This window comes from Heloderma suspectum, chromosome 2 (assembly GCF_057233095.1).
Source record: "Heloderma suspectum isolate Gila_16-S chromosome 2, 16-S_ref, whole genome shotgun sequence".
NCBI lineage: Eukaryota > Metazoa > Chordata > Lepidosauria > Squamata > Helodermatidae > Heloderma > Heloderma suspectum.
The window spans coordinates 403,348,465-403,354,695 of NC_139459.1; positions in this window are offsets into that span (position 1 = coordinate 403,348,465).

Here is a 6,231-nt window from a genome sequence, read left to right on the forward strand (position 1 = left end):
GCCTTCAGTGGATTTTGGTTGGCACTCATCCAAATGCTGATAACCTCACCTTCCCCGAGGCAAATTTATCTCTCACTACTTGATTCAGACACCACCCGGGGTCTCTTGCCCCTGTGGTCCTTTGCCAGTAACACATTTACACATTTACATTTCTGTAACTAAGGGGGATTCTTTCCGCACCAATTCAACCACCCATCAATATAGGCGAATTGATCCCATTGCCCATTATTCACCACATTTTTATATACAGCGTTTACAAGATTTACACCAAAGGATCCTATGTCTGGCCAACGAATTCCAAATGCTGGCCATTCCAATTGACAGAGTGTAACCAGCTTGCCTTTCGACACCTTAGTACACGAAGTCTGACAAACCTCAGGCGCTTGACTTTGCTAAAGTTCTTTAGCATGCATCCCAAGGGAGTGGCAGAGCTTTCTAAACGGGAGCTACCCGCCCCCATTGTGCCTACCTCTGTTTGAAACCATACACGGAGCCTGACGAACCTCCGACACTGACACGGAGTCTGACAAACCTCCGACGTTTACACAGAGTCTGACAAACCTCAGACGCTCCGAAGGCAACTCAAACAGAAAGACAGAAGGGAAATCCAGTACTTACTCTGCCCAGCACCCTAGTGCCGTCTCTTCAGACCCATTCAGCCTGCTTGACTCAATCAATGGAGTCCACGCCTTTAACCTCCTGGGTGTCCCGACCCCCGTTCTCTGGTGCCGTGGCAGACCTCAAAGGCGGTCCGGCGCGCCCCACAGGCACCTTTGCCGGTTCTGTCGTTTGACCCCAGGGTGGTCCAAGGGACTCCTGACTGCTCGCCAGTTTGTTGCACAAAATGCTAGTTTCACCCCCTGGAGGCTAGTCCAATTTGCCCCAAAGAGGAGAGTCAACTTCAGGCTGGGTCCAGCTCGATTTTATTGTTTGCAAACAGTTCGACAAAGGAGCTCACGCTCAAAGCAGAGTCGACCCTGGGCAACCTCCGCGCTACAGTTTTATCACTTAGCTTGCATTCCTCAGCCAGCGTGTTACTTTTGATTGGTTGCCAGCGGTTTGCTTAGCAACCTTATCTGAGGGTTACTGTCTGCTCATTCCAGGCATGCGCAGCTCTTACAATACTACGTGCTGCTTAAGACACATACAATGGCTTTTAGGTTACATTTTTACTACAAGACCATATCTTGGGGAATTCTTAAAGAGAATTCTCTTTGGTGGGGATGAGAAATGCTGAACTTTTTACACTAAACAAACAGACAAGAGGGTTGGCTTTTCTCCTTCTCCTCACCCAGGCCTTTGAGAAAAGTGGGTTCACGGGGTTGCAGAGAAGCACATCTGGGGCTTTTTGGTTTGTCCATTGCCATCATCCAGCAACAGGAAGGGCTGTAGCTCTGTGGCAGAGCACGTGCTTGGCATGCAGAGGGTCCCAGGTTTGATCCCCAGCATCTCCAGGTAGGGCCAGGAAAAAATGCGGCCTGAAACCCTGGTCAGTGTACTACTGTGCTATCCAGTATTAAAAAGGTCTGCTGCCAAGGTTTTCCTTAAACCATTTTTTAGGGTGCTATCAGTGTTCTAAGGAAGATGACCATTCGGCTGCACCTTTTCAACAGGTGTGTATGGGGGGGGGTAATCTGGAAACATTTGTCACTATTTTGCTTTATGGCAAAGATGAAATAAACCATGTCCATAACAACCAACCACTTTGATCCACCAATAGTTTAGGATGAACAAGGAGTAAAATAGCTGGCATGTATTTTAAAAAATCCTGTCTTATTTACACTGATAGGTGTTGTGACCTATTTTGATACAGTGGATTGGCTGCAATATTAAGACCTATGTGTCAATACATAGTTTGAATTCAAGAATTCTGCCAAATGGAATGTGAGTTTTAGTATTTTTTAGTATTTGGTCCAGTACCCAGTGAGATAACTAAACTAACAGGTTTGCTAATGAGCTGGATGTGGAAATACAAAGCTGAGCTGGCGGCAAGTTCTTCATATTCCCTGGTATGTTTACTCCCCATTTTATCCATTCCCTGAGCATGTGCAGAGTGTGCTTTTTATTCAAACGAAGAGAAGGTTGCTGATCTTTCCCTTCATGCTGCATTTGTACAAGCGAAGTGTGACTTGTTCAGAAAGAACTTTCCATTTCTTTCCATTTTGCTGGGCTGCATCTTTCTTCCCAAGTGCTACATTATTGTACTGAGGCCAGATCTGAATACCAAGGAGCATCTTATGATGAAATAGGGGTGCATGAAACCCCCTAACCTGGAGTCTGCTGGGGTCTGGGGATGGGAGGCAATCCAATCCTCCCCTAGAGATGTACTAAACTCACTTAACTTTTCGCGGAATCTTTTGTGGGGGGGGAGGCGCTCCGTCACTCCCCCCGGAATCCTCGATGGCAGGGGAGGCGATTCGATCCTCGACGGCTGGCTCCGCTCCACAGCCAGGCCACAGAGCAGCCGGCCAGGGCTGTCCGCAGCCGGATTTCTGGCCACGGACGGGATGCTACAGACGCAAATGGCGGCAGCTGTAGCGGTCACCATTTGTATCCAGCCAGGCAGCTGTGATAGGCTACATAAGAATTTATGTAGCCTATCATGGCTAACCCCCCCAAAAAAAACCCAGCGTATGCCAATGGCGGCAGCTACGGTGGCCGCCATTTGCGTTCCCTATTTTTCGCCATTTTAGCCTACGTAAATATTTACATAAGCTATTACGGTGAAAAAAAAAGGAACGCAAATAGCGGCCCCTACACTATTTTTTTCACCGTAATAGCCTACATAAATATTTACATAGGCTAAAACTGTGAAAAATAGGAAATGCAAATGGAGGCCGCTGTAGCCACCGCCATTTGCGTACGCTGGTTTTTTTGTTTGTTTGTTTTTGCCCAGCCATGATAGGCTACGTTAATACTTATGTAGTCTATCACGGCAGGCTGGCTGGATGCAAATGGTGGCCGCTATAGCAGCCACCATTTGCGTCCGCAGGAGCCCATCAGCGGCCGGAAGTCCAGCTGCGGACGGCCCTGGCCAGTTCCTCCGTGGAGCGGAGCCGGCCAAGATGGATTCCGAGGGGGAGGACCGGATTGCCTTCCCCCCCCCGGCGAGGGTTCCGGGGGGAGGGCTGGAGTGCCTCCCCCCCACCGCGAATCAATTCCACAAAAAGGTAAGTGAATTTCATACATCCCTAATCACTGGAGAAAACCTTTTTGCCATTTTAATGCTGCTAGCTATTTGTTTCTTTCACTGCTTTGTTCGGGCTTTTAATGCTTTCCCTTTTACCTGCTTTGAGGTTTTACCGTTGTCAAACACCTTTGGCCTTTTTTCAGGGCTGAAAGGTGATATAAAAATATTTCATTAAATAAATAAATGCAGAAATAAATAAATCTTAGAAACCAGGCCTGGCTTTCAAAGCAGAACAGTATATGTGACATGAGGTCATCAGCCCTGTGTGACTCCTAGGGATGTATGAAACTCTTCTCTGGCTCCACGCTGGGCACTCCGCGGTGGGGGGGAGGTGCTCCATCCCTGCCCCTGGAATCCTCCCCAGCTGGCTCTGCTCCACGGAGACTCTGCAGAGCCGCCAGCCAGGGCCGCCTGCAGCCGGAAATCCGGCAGCTGGGCTGCGCAGGGATGAAAATGGCAGTTGCCGTAGAGGCTGCCATTTGCATCCCTGTCTTTTGCCATGATAGCCCACGTATATATTTACGTAGCCTATTATGGCCTTTCAAAAGGAGGCGAATGACATTTGAGGAGCACCAGAACAGCCGACAAAGGTAGGCTCCGTTCCGGGCCCATTTCACGGGGCGGTGGGGCCCCGCCTTCGTTCATGGCTACGTAAATATATACGTGGGCTATCATGGCAAAAGACAGGGATGCAAATGGCAGCCTCTACGGCAACTGCCATTTTCATCCCTGTGGCGAATTTCTCCAACATCCCTAGTGACTCCAGATTCCAGCCATAGAAGAGTTTCTATGGCTGCTGGGCTGCATCTTTCTCCCCAAGTGCTACATTATCATCCTGAGGCCTGGTCTGAATACAAAGGAGCATCTCATGCTGAAAACAAATAATGAATCTGATTCGTATTGTTTCCAAATATGCCAAGAGTCTGTTATTTGTATCGGTGTGTGCAAGCTTTGCATTTGGATTTCCGAAGTATTTTGTGACATCCTCCTTTTTGTCCAACCCCTAACACCACAGCCCCCTCTACTGGCCAGGGTTGATATTGCAGTCTTATGATGTGTCGCCCTTTTGAAACTGAAACTAGGGATGTACGAAAGTCCCCTTACCTGGCTCCGCCGGGTTCCGCTTGGGGTGGGGATGCGCTCTGTCCCTCCCACCGGAATTCTCTGACATCCCTAACTGAAACTTACCAGCTTTAGGCCATCATTACTTTGAATTCCACTGCCCCAGACACATCCCACTTCAAGCAAATGACCCTCAGGCCTGTCCCCCTTGGTACCAAGGATGCAAAAATCACAATCACAAAAGCACATGGCTGAGTCCTTGTTGTCATGACACTGTCAAAAAGACAACTCCTTCCCCCTCCCCTGCCATTTTCCTCTCCCCACTCCTCAAGGGGGGGCAAGGGGGAGGGGGACAGGCAGGGAGGAGGTGGGGGAGGCCCATTCGGGTGAAGCCCAACTATTCCTCCCTAATGCCCCTTCCCCCTGGTTCCCTTGATGGAATCTCCCTCCCCCGCCCACGTTCGCCAGCATACTTCCTTTGTAACGGGAGCTAGTAAATAGCCATCATGACTAGAAGTTATTGATATCTTCTCCTGCATGAATCTTTCCAACCCCCCTTTCAAGCCATATCATCCCACGTAAGGTGCCTTTTAGTGAAAACACTTAGTCTCGAACTCTTTCTCTCTCTGTACATGTACATTATAAGCAATCTTGCCCATTATAAGCAAAATAAAGCAGCAACAGAAAAGACCAGAAGATGTTATGGACCCCCACCTACCCCAGTCTCTCAGCATCCCTGACCATTGGCCATGCTGGCTGGGGCTGATGGGAATTGAAGTCCAAGTCATCTGGAGGGCTGTAGTTCGGGAAGTCTGCTCTTCCCCAAAGGCCTCTGTAACACAAGGGTTTGAACAGACCAGGAGGGAACAGACAGGCCTTTGGGAGGGTTCCAGAGCCCAGCTGCAGTGGACAAAGAGATCCCCATTCCCCCCTCAACCTCCAAAAACCCGGGCGGGAGTCAGGGAATTCCCAGGAGCACAAGTCGAAGTGGCCAAGTCAGGATCTACCTTAGATGCTCCAAACTCAGAAAACTCATATTTTGCACAGCAAACAAGGCCTGAGTTCGAAAGAGCAGGAGGCCCTGCCTGTGCTGCTCCCTTTTCCTTGGGGAGGGTGGAAGACATGCCACTGCCCAGACACAGCTGTGCCCAAAGCCTGGGTTTCATCTCCATTGGCTTCGATGGGCAGCTTAGACTTCTGCCCCCAGGGAATCTTAAGACGCAAAGGTCTGCGGATCCTGGCAGTTCGCCCTGAGCGTGAGTCTGCCCTTGCAGTCAATGATCTCACCCCTGCAACTCGTGGCTGTGAACTGCCCACAGAGCAGTTTAAGGAAGGAAGGAAGGAAGGAAGGAAGGAAGGAAGAAAGAAAGAAAGAAAGAAAGAAAGAAAGAAAGAAAGAAAGAAGCACAAATATATTAAACCTGTAGAGGGACACATTCCTCCCATTGCCAGTTTGAGTAGACCCAACTTCATGGTGCTGTTATATTATTATTATTATTATTATTATTATTATTATCAATAATAATAATAATAATACTTGTATTGCATTTTTACTCACACAGTTTGGATATAATGTGCCTTCAGGAAATGAGGGTGTAAAGATGTGAATGGCCTGACCTTTGTCCTCCTCCTGAAAATACTCCCTCATTGATGTGAACATCTCCTTAACTATGTCAAGAGCTGCTGAGGCTTTAAGTAGGTTCTACAGTTTCGAAAAAGCCCTCAGCCCCCTCACCTGGTAAAGTTAATGGGAGTAGATGCAATCTCTACAAACCCTCCACGGCCTCCTAAACTCCTCTGAAGTACCACCTCTCTGAACGGAGCCACTTGGCTGAGGGAATTCTCCCTAGCCCCCAACCATGCATGCATTTCCTATCCCCATTCTTCTTTTCTTCTGCCCTCCCCTATCCTGTTCTTTCTTTCTCTCCTTTATTCCACCAGAGCATATCTCTGGGAATTCCTAAAGAACATTCTCTTTG